This window comes from Zonotrichia leucophrys, chromosome 6 (genome assembly GCF_028769735.1).
Source record: "Zonotrichia leucophrys gambelii isolate GWCS_2022_RI chromosome 6, RI_Zleu_2.0, whole genome shotgun sequence".
Lineage (NCBI taxonomy): Eukaryota > Metazoa > Chordata > Aves > Passeriformes > Passerellidae > Zonotrichia > Zonotrichia leucophrys.
The window spans coordinates 22,141,484-22,153,563 of NC_088176.1; the positions used below are offsets into that span (position 1 = coordinate 22,141,484).

At 36.9% G+C, this 12,080-nt stretch overlaps 1 protein-coding gene across 10 annotated transcripts in view; it reads left to right on the forward strand.

Annotated features, from left to right (window-relative positions):
• Positions 1–12,080, forward strand: part of LRMDA (leucine rich melanocyte differentiation associated) — a 606,751-nt gene that overhangs the window by 517,498 nt on the left and 77,173 nt on the right. The gene's annotated exons all lie outside the window — the stretch shown is intronic.

Here is a 12,080-nt window from a genome sequence, read left to right on the forward strand (position 1 = left end):
AGTATGTGGGGAGAAATGCTAGAAAGCGCAGTTCTTAGGGAAGTGTACTCCGGTAAAACGCTTCCAGCTGATAACAGAAGCCCACCTGTATTAGTGTTTGCCAAGTCTGCAAATGCATCAGCCATCTCTCCCAGTTTTGTGAACTGATACACAATCAAAAATTTTGCCTTTCAATGGAACTGAGAGGTCCAGTGCCCACACATGTGATTGACTCATCTCTCAGCTGTGCAGTGTTTTTTTGCTGGGCAGTCATGAAAGAACAGTTTAAGGAGGATCTCATGCAGTCCCTTTCCTGAGCCCTATTTTATTTGTCTACTGGAATAGAACTGCCACAAATAGCTGTGCTGTTTGTCGACCAATTTGCCTCACTTGCTCAGTAGTGATAATTTCTGCCAGCATCTGCATGTTTCTCTGTAAAGCACAATGACTTTCCCAAATGTGGAATAAATTGTAGTTGGATTTGAGTGTGACCTTGACTAATATAGTTCAAGAAATAAATTTTCTGGGTCATTGGATTCATATTCTTGTCACTTACAGGGTCAACAGTTTTCTGTCTGTGTATACAAGGAATGTTGGATTTGAATCAGGATACTGTAGATTATTAAAACTTCAGCATAAAAATGTATTATCTTTCTGTATATAGCAGTGATGGGAGCAACTAGTCATGTGAAAGTAAGTTGGGGTAAATGAGGTGGGGATGATATATAAAGTGACTTGCAGTTTTGTGTAAAATCTTTCTTGATGGCCAGAAAAGTTAAGATTTGGTTTTAAATGACAGCATATTTTTATTTGTGAGCCTTCTCTGTGTTCTGTGGTTTGAAACTGAACCCAAGGGATGTGATTGAGCTGACCAGAAGTAAGTTCTAAGAGGATCACTTCCTGGGGTGCTGTGTCTCTGTGGGAATAAAATAGGTGTGTTTCTCTGCAAGAAAACTTTAAAAGAAAAAAAAGAGAGTAATTAAGTGGTTAATCAAATTCAGATTAAAATATTCTTAAATATCTCAGGTGCTGAGCACAAAATTCCCATTAGTAGTCTAAGACTGAGGCAGGCTTTAATAATTGTCAGTATTTTTTTTTCCAAATATTATAGAGACCTTCATTTTTCCACAGTGTGCATTCCCTGATCTGACTGTTGAAGACCTGACCGTTTTTCATATTTTTGTCATTCTGAGGTTTTTCATTGTAACTTTTTCCATGTTTGCCAAAACTAGCAGTCTAGACCCAAGTCACCCATACAAGTGTCACATCAGAGGGAATGTGATTAATGAGGAAAAAGCCTGTAACTTCATATTTTTGGTAGACTGGAGAGTGTCTGATATTTCACAACATAGCTCATTTTGTCATGCTGGCAAGACAAAACCATAAGAATTCTCAAGCAGGGTGACTAAAAAGTGGCAGAAATATATAGAAAACACTGGCTTCTATAAGTGGAAACTTGGGATCCAAACCCATAAGCCTACTTAAAATCTTTGGACGTATAGGAGAGCTAATGATGCAGTGTGTATACAACTGGAAATTAAAAAAAAAAAAAAGGTAAATTTGCCACTTGGCCTTATAATTTTTTACAATAAAGAATTCTAGTCATCAGCCACAGTATTACAGCTCTTCCAAAGAAATTGGTTCAAAGCACACCAGTGCTGTGCAGATCCAGTCTCCTGAGAGATCCCCGTGTTTAGTTAGCACTTTAGTCTAGCCTGTTTTTGCAGGAGTCCTCCAATTTTATCATTCAGGCATTTTTATGGCCTCATTGGAACAAATAAACAAACATCTGGAATCATGTGGTATATTTAATTAAAAACTTTTTGTTTGGCCAGAAATAGTAAAATCATGAAAAATTGCCTGTCTCCAGGCTCAGAAAGGCCAAATGATGAAGCTGTTGGCTACAGACAGTTTTACAATGTATTGAAATTCATAGATGTGCACACCTGCTGCAAGTCCCCCCCTTTTTTTTTGATTCATAACCATTAATGAGTGTTTAGTGCACAGATTGTAGCCCTTGTTTAAATGGGAATTTACTGTTTTTAATAACATATAGACACGTGTTGATATATTCCATACAGCCTGTACTGTTCTGTAGTACACAGACAGGATAAAGCTTTATATTATTGCTTAAAGGGGAAAAAAGAAAAAAATCTTTATGGTGCATGTTCCATTTCAATATTTTTTCGTATGAGCATGTTTTAATTCCAGAAGTAATAAATATCTGCCCCATGCTAAGGATCTGTGTAGCAAATGTTGGAAATGTGAAAGATGGTGTTTTCTCAGTAAAATTAGAATCTGTAATGAAAATGTAAATTTGCATTGTTACATTTAATGTATTTTTGAGGAAATTTTCAAGACACTCTTGCTTTTGCAGATAAAACTGTTTGATGTCATGTGAGAGATTACTCTGTGGACACAAAATATTTTACAGACCATTAGTATTTATAAAAACTAATTTGTCTATTGGGCTATTATCTATTTGAAATGCACAAATATAGGCTTTTGAACATATGGGACAGAGAATTTTATTTTTGAGTTTGTACATCTCAGTTTTTAAATAGCTGAGACTTCTATTGGGAAAATGGCATGCACACAGAAAGTAGTACTGCATCCAAATGTTGTTCACTGTTCTTCATATTTCTCGTGATTAAAATAATATGGCCATTCCATTTTGAGTTTCTCTGACAATTTAGACTTTTTAGCAGGATAGGATGGATGGAATACTGACTTGACTTTGGCCTCTGGCCTGTAGTTGGTGTTACTGACCTGGATGGAGAGGATGTGGGTGTCATCTGAAAAAGCACTTATTCCTGCATAGTCAACACATGTAGAGCCCTGCTTTAAAAAATGGGGGAGGGAGGAAATTTCCTCCACAGTCAGAAGGGCAGCCATCTGCATAACAGCAGTGAAGCTGTTTTATCCCCTTGTGTGTTTGTTCTCTATAGCCTGCACATCTTGCTGTAACATCTATGTGTCTTTCGAACTATGAGCAGCCAAAAAGATGCAGTGTATTTTGCATTTTGTTGTTCAGTGAGTGCTGTGTAGAAATGAGTGAAGGGCCCTTTTTTAAATTTGGTTTCAGGAAAGAAAAGGGTAACTTTGGGGGATTTCATTACATGATCTTATGCAAGAAGAGAAAGCTGTCAGCTTTTTACTGGATATGAATATCTGTATTCATGATCTAATATATTTACTGATCAAAGTTCCTTGCAGAGCTCTGAAAGCAAATGATAAGTAGGTTGATGACTTCCTTTTTTTTTTTATTTTTTGATATTTTTGTGGTCTGTTAATAACCTCATTGTAAGAAAAGTAAATGATAGGAAGCCCCATGACATCCTTCACTAACTTTGTATGCCCTTAAGCAGAGAGATCACACCTGGGGAGAAGAAAGGGAGGAGACAGAGAGGTAAATAATAAGTATAAACAAGTGCAATTGTTTTATGTCCCTTACCAAACAGAGGATGGCTGATCCTTTTTTGTTGATATTCATTGTGTTACCTTTTACAGTCAGAGATATCTTGAAAATTGTTTCTGTTTACACAGAATGTATTTCTTTTACTGTGTGATTGACAACACTGGTATGTTTTGTAAGACCCGTTTTGTCTATGACTCTAAAGTGCTTAGTAAACCTAGGCAGCCACCTGAAAGACCCCCCACCTGTGGCTGCATAAAACTGAAATAAAGAATGGAAAATAACCCATTGAGTATTCACTTTCCCACCCACTGAGAGCAAAATGCAATGTAGTGCAATTTTAGTGCTTGCGTGCCACTGGGGAAAATAGACTCCTAAAATCACATAGTGAAGCATTGGAAAAATTCAGTGAATTTGTACAGAGCACTGGGTTATAAAGCCTAAGGAACCGTAGGCTTTGCTTCTCAAGTGAAACAGATTTGTATTGCAGTTCTGTTAGAATGCCTCCAATTGCCATCATGATATTTAGCACAGTAGGCTGGAAAAATGTAGGGCTGGTGAATCTGAGTCCTTTCTTGGGAATGCTTACAGAGGGGATGCAAGCAGCCTTCTGATGTCTACTTAAAGACCAAACAAGGCTGCAGTCTCTGATTTGTTTTGTGTTTTTTTTGCTTTTGCTCAGTGTCAGGCCATGTAGAGAGATGTGGAAAGAGCCCATGTCCCCGGCTGCCTCTTTCAAAACCATTTCTATTACTAGACATGGCTTCACATCTAATAGAGAACTAAATTAGTGCTCCCTCTTGCCTGAGAGGAGTTAGAATATGTGATTACCAAAATTGCAGGGCTACCACAGCAATGTGCTGGGTTTCCCCATGCTGACTTGGCTTCCCCTGCCGGCACCACTGCTGGAGCAGTGACTGCACTAACTTCAGTCAGCTGTGCTGAGGAAAACTGCACCTACCCCAGCTCTACCTCTCCTCACAGGAGAGAGGCAACTTCGGGATTGTTTGTTTGTTTGTTTGTTTTTGTTTTTGCTGAATTGTGAGTGGGAGCAGCCAGGCTTAATAGTAAATTTTGTTTCCATGAAATAAAAGGAGTGGACTTAATGGAAATAATCCCTTGGGCCCTGATGGAAGAATTGGAATATGTTTTAAAGCCAGGAAGTTGGCAAAAACCCCCTCCACACACACCAAACAAGCTAAATACACACACCATCCCTCCCAAATCCACATAATTAATTAATTTGGCAGATTGTGTCTGTCTTAAAGGTAGTAAATGATAAATTTCATGGGGACAAAAAAGAGCAACTTAGAATAAACAGATTAAATATAAGCTATTACATCATTCAGAAGCAATTTGGTGCTGCCGAATGCCAGCCATTACTGATGTAAAGTACATGACAGAAAAATAAGTATTAGGTGTGAGATTACAGTAAGGTAAAAAGGAGAAATGTGGACATGCACTCAGCTGGTAATTGTGGATGTAAATTTGGCCTCTGCCCTGTAATCTGATGCTAGATAGCAATGGCAGTAGAAGTGTGGAGGATAGCTGAAGGAGTCCCTTTGCTCTTTTCTCTTTAGTTTTGTTTCACTGTCAATATAAAAAGTGATTCCTCTAGCAGGGTATGTTCAGTAGTAAAGTGAAAAAGAAGCTGTCGGCTAAATTAATTTGTTTGTGTTAAAAAATCTGTTTGTTATAAAGGAGTGGAATGGCTTTATTTGAAAGAGAATGAGACAAAATAGAACATCATGAGAATATTATCAGAAGAATTAGAACATCAGGAGATGCCACAAAGGAGATTGAGTTTGACATATTTTCAATGTTTGGTAATTCTTTTATCCTGCCAAACCTTAATAAAATTTTGTTTGGGTTTTTTTTCCTGCTCTCTGTGTGTTTAGGGAAGATGGCCCTTGAGAAAAAATTTCTGAATGAAATGAACTGCTTAAGATAGTCTGCAAGATTTGGAGATGGCATTCATTTAGGAGATGTAGGAACCATAATTCAGGCAGAAGTTGTTCCCACAAGAAGCTAAAACAGACTGCAGTTTAGCAAATAAATAAAGAAAGTATGCAAAATACTGGTATGTTTTGCAGAGTAAAAAGAAAATTTCAAAGCGTTCTAGAAGTGACTTTGTCAGTGAGAATAGATGCCAGCTTGCTGTGGTTGATATGGTACCTGGGAATGCACAGAGTGGAAGATGTGTGCAGGAAAAAGAATGTTTCTTTCACAAGCAGGAATGCACTTGTAACCTCAAATCGTCTGTCCTGAATGGAGGCAGGATTTTCCTGACAGATTAATATTTAGGCTCTGAAATATTTATATTTTTCTTTTTGTGAACATACCACCTAAAGGAGCCCACAGTGTTTCACCAGGGAGCTGAGTCTTAGTCTGTCGTTCTGTTTTTCAGTAGCCCAGGCAGGAAAGTGAAAACCTTGATACTTGCTGGTCTGGCATTCTGTGAGTTGTGCAGGATTTGTTCCTATGGACATGAGAGAGCAAATGCAGAGCTATTCTGCAGCAATTTTACAAGATGCCAGTTTCTAAGGTAGCTCAAAAAGTTGTGCATCACTTCAATACCATTTAGAAAATTTGGGAAGGCAAAGAGAATCTGATTCCTGAAATCAGGTTGTGACAGTAGGGAACCCAGTTTTGAATCTATATAACTGTTGTAGCTTATGTAATGTAACATGAGTTGGTTAAAATTAAAACAGAATTATTCTGATAACACTGAATATTAATGGGACCATCTTCAGAAAAAACTTTTAAATAAATAAAGGTACAAGAGCAAGTTCTAATATGTGAAGTTCAATCTACCTTTCGCTGGAAGTTTTTTTTAAGTATGGTGATGGAGCAAAGAATGAAATTAAAAGCAAATTCCAAAATATTAGCAGTTTTATATTCTTTTAAGTAAATTAAGTAGCACATTCCTTCCCTGAAGTTTTCCCTTGTTTTCTTACTGTTTTTTTCTACATGGGTTTGAAAGAATTTTCTAAACTTGCAAAGCAAACTATTTAATACTATCTTGTAGGTATTTTGAACTGCTCTAATTTATGAATTTTCAGATAAATCAATTGTTTTTCAAATTCTATTATATTATTTCCTAATAAAAAAGGTATCTGACTCTTGTTTTTTGTCTGTTCCCAAGCCTCATATGCTTAATAGAAAAGACTTTTCAGTCAGTCTAAAGAAGGGTTCCTCTGATGTGTATGTTAGAAATACTGTGTTGGAAAAAAATATGTTAGTACAAGAAGGGAATCTCTAGGTAATTTCTCCTTGTGACTGTAGTTAAACCTGAACAGATTATGGGGAGGAAATCCATACACATGCTATACATCTCTGTGCCTTGAAACAACTGCCTGCAGGTGTTTTAGCCATGCACATGTGGCTGGATATATGATGAGGCTTTTCAGATTTTCAGCCAAGTTTTCACTTGCAGGGTAATGAAATGTTGAAGGAGAGGGAAATAAGATACATATACATGTAGAGGTTATGATGTCATATGTGATGAGTTATTGCTGTTTTGATACTTGTCATAAATTCATTCCAATTCAATTGCTAAGCCATATTTCTGTACTGCTAATTTAAAATCTTGGAGAATGTGAAGTTGTGTGTGTGCACTCATGCCATGTGCTCTCTGTGATAGTCAGCCATTGTCTCTGAGCTGAGGGAAGCACCTTCACCTGCTCACTGGGCTGCAGCTACCTTCCTTATTGTGAGGTTCAGGCATCTTGGGAGCAAGCTGAGGTCAGTGCGGAAAAATCTAAAATCCACTTTCCTATAGGCAAAACACATCAACTGGGCACAGACTTTTTTGAGCATCAGACAATATGTCAGTTTGGTAATACATCCTAAAGTGTAGCCCCAAGCAGCTTAAACTTTTGTTGAGAGTAACAGGAGAGTAACTCAGAGAATTACTTTTTCCTAAGTATGAACTTCACCTGTAGTGCCAAGTTGTAGATACGACAGTGCCTTTATGCAAACACTGGTGCTGTGTGTTTTGATCTCATTTGCCAAGCTCTTCATGGCAACTGAATGAGCAGAAGCATATGGGTGAAATCTATCCAAGATATATGCAAACTTTCTGCTGCTCTTGTGAAGTAGTTTAAATGTTTTGATTGATCATCATCAGTACTACTATTTTGGTGAGTCTTGATTTGAAAATAGACTTGGAGTTGCTTAAGCATAGCTTGCTAAGATTTAACCTCTCTAATGAGAGCTTGATAGATAACATGTTTAAATTAGAAGGGGAAGGGGGGCAGTGTGAAATAGATCATGTTGTAATTTCAGTAATCACAGGCACTGAAATATGTCATTGAAAAAATACTTAAGAATCTTAAATCTTAGGATGCCTGTCAGATCTCTTTTAGTCTATGAACAATGACAATCATAATTTGACGGTGAAATACGGTCAGAGCTTCTGTCTCCTTGACAATCACTCCAATATTTAGACAAAAAAGCACATTCTCACAGATTTCATTAGTCAACTTGTGCTTTTACCTTTTCCCTCATGTAACTCTAATACTTTGAGAAGCCTAGACAAGCAGAATTGAGTGTATTCTCTTACCAACCTGAAAGAAATCACATCTGAGTATGAAAAGCCAGAAGAACTTTAAGGTCAATGACACAGATTGTTTGAAAAATCCAGGAAATATTAGGGTTGCACTTAAAAAGTTTGTGTATGCTCTTGAGCTATTTAAAACCTCTTCTAAGAGACTTGTTGCACAGCTGCATTAAGATTTTTAATTTACTGTTTTCATATGCTGTTGCTGTGATGCTTCGTATGTAACAAAAAAACCCCAAAAAAGTAAGGAAAGGCTGGAAGAGCTGCTTTGGGTAAGAAATCAGAGGGAGTGAAGAGATTCTGATTAACAAAGCAATCTGCATTTATGAAATATCTTTTATGTAAATTGTCTCTGGGCACCTACAATGCAATAGTCTGTGGAGCTTGGCTAAGCAAGTGAATAAGCTTGGGAGAGAGAATGGGAATTTTGAAAGCAGGGAAAGAAGATAGCCTTATGATCTAATGTCATAAGGCAGAGAGCTTCAGGGCCTTGGGGCACAATTAACAAAGGCTCTGGCACCTGCCGGCTCTGCTCTTCACACTTGTTTAGAGAAAGATTTAGTAATTCTGCTCATGGGATGTGTTTCCTTTTCCTGTCTGCAACCCACTGTGCCTCAGAATCTATCTGAATATTTGTGGTAATAACAAGCTGTAAGCACCCTTGACTCAGGTGAGCAGAATAGGTGAGGGTTACTTAGTGAAGCTCATGAGATTTGCCTTCTCTTTTGCCATCTTGAATCCTCCCACCCACATCACTTTTTCCCCTCTGTTTAACAGCAGAAAGGTGGTTCTGAGGTGAGAAAAAAACAAAGGAATTTATGCAGCTTTTACAGCAGGATTATTGCACGCCTTAAGAAGTTTCATTTTATTTATATATTTTTATCTGTTATTGATGGAAATGGCATTTCTACTGAAAAGTCAGTATTTCTTACTGAAACAAAAGAATTTTAATAAAATGCATGCTAATTTGGAGAACAGTTGAGGATACTAATATGTGTCATTTACTGTCCCTGAGGATGTTATGAATTCTCCTTATGGATGTATAAAAAGGAGCATTATTCTCTGACAGTTGTATTGTCATCTTATTTGGGAATACTGAAGTATTTGGTGGGTCCTTTGTCAAGCATATGTGTAGCAAGAAGTTATCCATGGCCCAATGCATTTACTTAGTTAAATTGACAGTGAATAAAATATAGAAAAAACAATATTGCTTTCATATTTGAGAAGATAGGCAGAAAGCACCGTGTACAGTGGTTTAGCCAAAATGTTTGTAGCACTGTAGGGTTTTAAGTATCTCATTGTTTGGACTGCAGATTTAATAACTAGGATACCCCTTCCAATAAAAGTACTCACAGCAGAGGCCTACAGACTTCCTAGATAATTTTAATGGCATGTCCTTTATCACCACTGTCCACAAAATTTGTTTTAATGTATCATGGATCAGTTCTCCTGTGTGGATCATTCTGACTTGCACTTATCACTTATCTTCTATTTTTTGCAATCTTTCCATATATTTGTATAATTTTTAATTTTTCCTATTAAGAGAGCATAGTTAAGCTTGGTCAGAAACACCTTATAGTCATTGAAGCCTACACAGTTCAATAAAAAGGTGTGAATCTTGATGTATAAATCTCGTGGACTACAAAATCAACAAGGTGAGGGGGAATGTAGAGTGGCAGGTGAGAATTAACAGTTCTGGACAGCATTAACTTCCTGAGCACATCAAGGAACTTTCAATGTAGATAAACTACAATTTTCAAAGGTTAGAAGTTAGTTTATTCTAAATCATACAGATTTTTCTAGGAGACTCATCTGTAGTGGATTTTGGCGAGGGGATGTCTTGGTGCTGAAAAATTTTCATTTTAGTAAATTATTTTCATTTGCATATATGATGCAATGTCATTAAGAAGACTTGAGTTTTACTAACGGATCCCTTTTTTGGAACAATCTTTCCTTTTAGGAATTGCAAAACAAAGTTTCAGGAAAGGACCAATACCCTATTATTCAGCCTGTTCAAACCCACTCCTTTCTAAAGGTATTGCAAAGACTGTGACAGCAACCCAGCTCAGCTTTAATGGATATATGGTTATTAAGCCAAGGGCTTTTTTAAAAAGGCACAAGTTTTTTTTCCTGTCCAGTAAGCCCAAAAATTGAAATGATGCAAACTATAGTTTTCTGAGTCGTCCACAAAATTAAGTGTTATGTGATCCCTTCTGGTGCTGTGTCATTTCTGATGCTATTGTGGCTATAAACTACTACAGAATAACAGCTGTTTATCAAAATATTCATGAAAATGTTCTGTGACGGGAGAAATGGGCATGCTTGTAATACTGTTTCCATGGAAAAAGATGCATGGGCTTAGATTTAGTCAAAATTATGGCATACTGTTCTAAACTTGACAGAACTAGTTCAGCACATAATCCATAATAAAATAGGAACTGTGGTATTTAAGCACTAATTCAGTGCATATCAGTTTGTATGCAAAGACTCTGTTGAAGCTATTGCAAAACAGGTTTTCTTAGTGAATGCTACCAAGGCTATGGCATGTATCCCAGTCCTGGGATATGAGTAAAGTCTTTATCTGGGCTCCAAGCTGTGGTCCCATGGTTTGCTCTCTCTGCCCAGTATAACAAATAGTGGATGTTGCATGCATTTTTGATTGATGAGGTATTGAGGGGGATTTGGAAATCTGAAAACCCATATTATTATAAAGATTGTGGAATAGTGGGAAATGGAGCCAGGAATGTACCTATAATTTAGGGTAAAGAGTAATAATGAGTGCCCATAAAAATAAATAACCATGATGTTAAATAGACTGCAGATCATTTGCACCTTGAGGCTTTTCTCAGATTTTGTGCCAGTAAAGAAATGTGGTAATAAGCCCTCATGTATTTAGGCAAAAGAGTTTCTTATGCATGAATTTTATTTAGGCAATTTGAATAATCCCAGAAATATTTAGGAGCATGAAGGGGAGAAGAGAAGGAAGATGAAGGCAGAAACATAAAAAATCTGCACTATTTGGAAGAAGTACTTTATGTTTAGATTATTTTTGATCATACTCTTTTTTTTTTTATTGCTTCTGACTCTTTCATGGCTGATAATTCTATTCTGAAGCATGTTCTGAAGTTGCAATTTCAGTTCTGTTCAGTGAGAAATCCTTTTTGATCACTGTAGACATGCAGAATGAAGCTGTGTGATTGCTGGCCAATTCTTATAGCAATCTTGAAAGTTCTTTCCTAGTCTTCATCAGTTAAAAAGAAAAATACTTCATGAGACATGGAGGTTCTAGAGCTACAGAGTGCAGGGTAGCTTTTCCTATACCTGCAGGTAAGATGAGTTTTCATGGCTGAGAATTTAAAAGCTTGTTGCTTCTGCTTTGTCACAGAACACTCATTTTGGATACATATTACTACGCTGATGATTTTTAAATAAAATCTGTACATGTCAGTATTTAATCACAGCCCATGTTGTAATCAGATTTGTTTATCATGTCTGTACGTGAGAATCAACACTGGAACCATGTTTTGCAGCTTCCTCTCTTTTCATAAAGTTTCATGGAAATTGTTAGTTAAGTGTTTAACATTGCAGATCAGGGATTTTCTTCTTACAGATTGTGCAGATTCAGGCAGTTTGCAAATCACTTGGTTGTCATAATTTTGTGTAAGAATTTTTTTGGATATCTTTCCTCTCTGACTAAATTTATGGAGCTATGAGTAAAGGAAATTTGGAAAGCAACACATTTTTAGTAAAATGTTGTTATTTCAGTGAGAGGTGGAATGGTCAACAGCTTTCTCCATACTTTAAGTTTCCAAAGCAAAAAGGAAATTTATACTTTCCATTGAGATACAAACTAGTTTATTTTCAGTCATTTATCTGAAAAGTTGATGCTCACCATAATAATTCATCAAACATTTTTTGTGAAGTGTATCTGGCAAGGCTTCCTGGCATCAGCCTTTGAAATTCTGAGTTCTTGCATCCTCTGGGAACAGAGTGACTCTCTCTTCTTATTGCACATCTGGAAGGAATGTTGCTGCATTTTGGTTTCATCAGGGAGAGATTGTTAGGATAACAATTTAACCTCTCTAAACTGTTTGCTAGTATCTTTGGAATTGTGAATATGAAAGA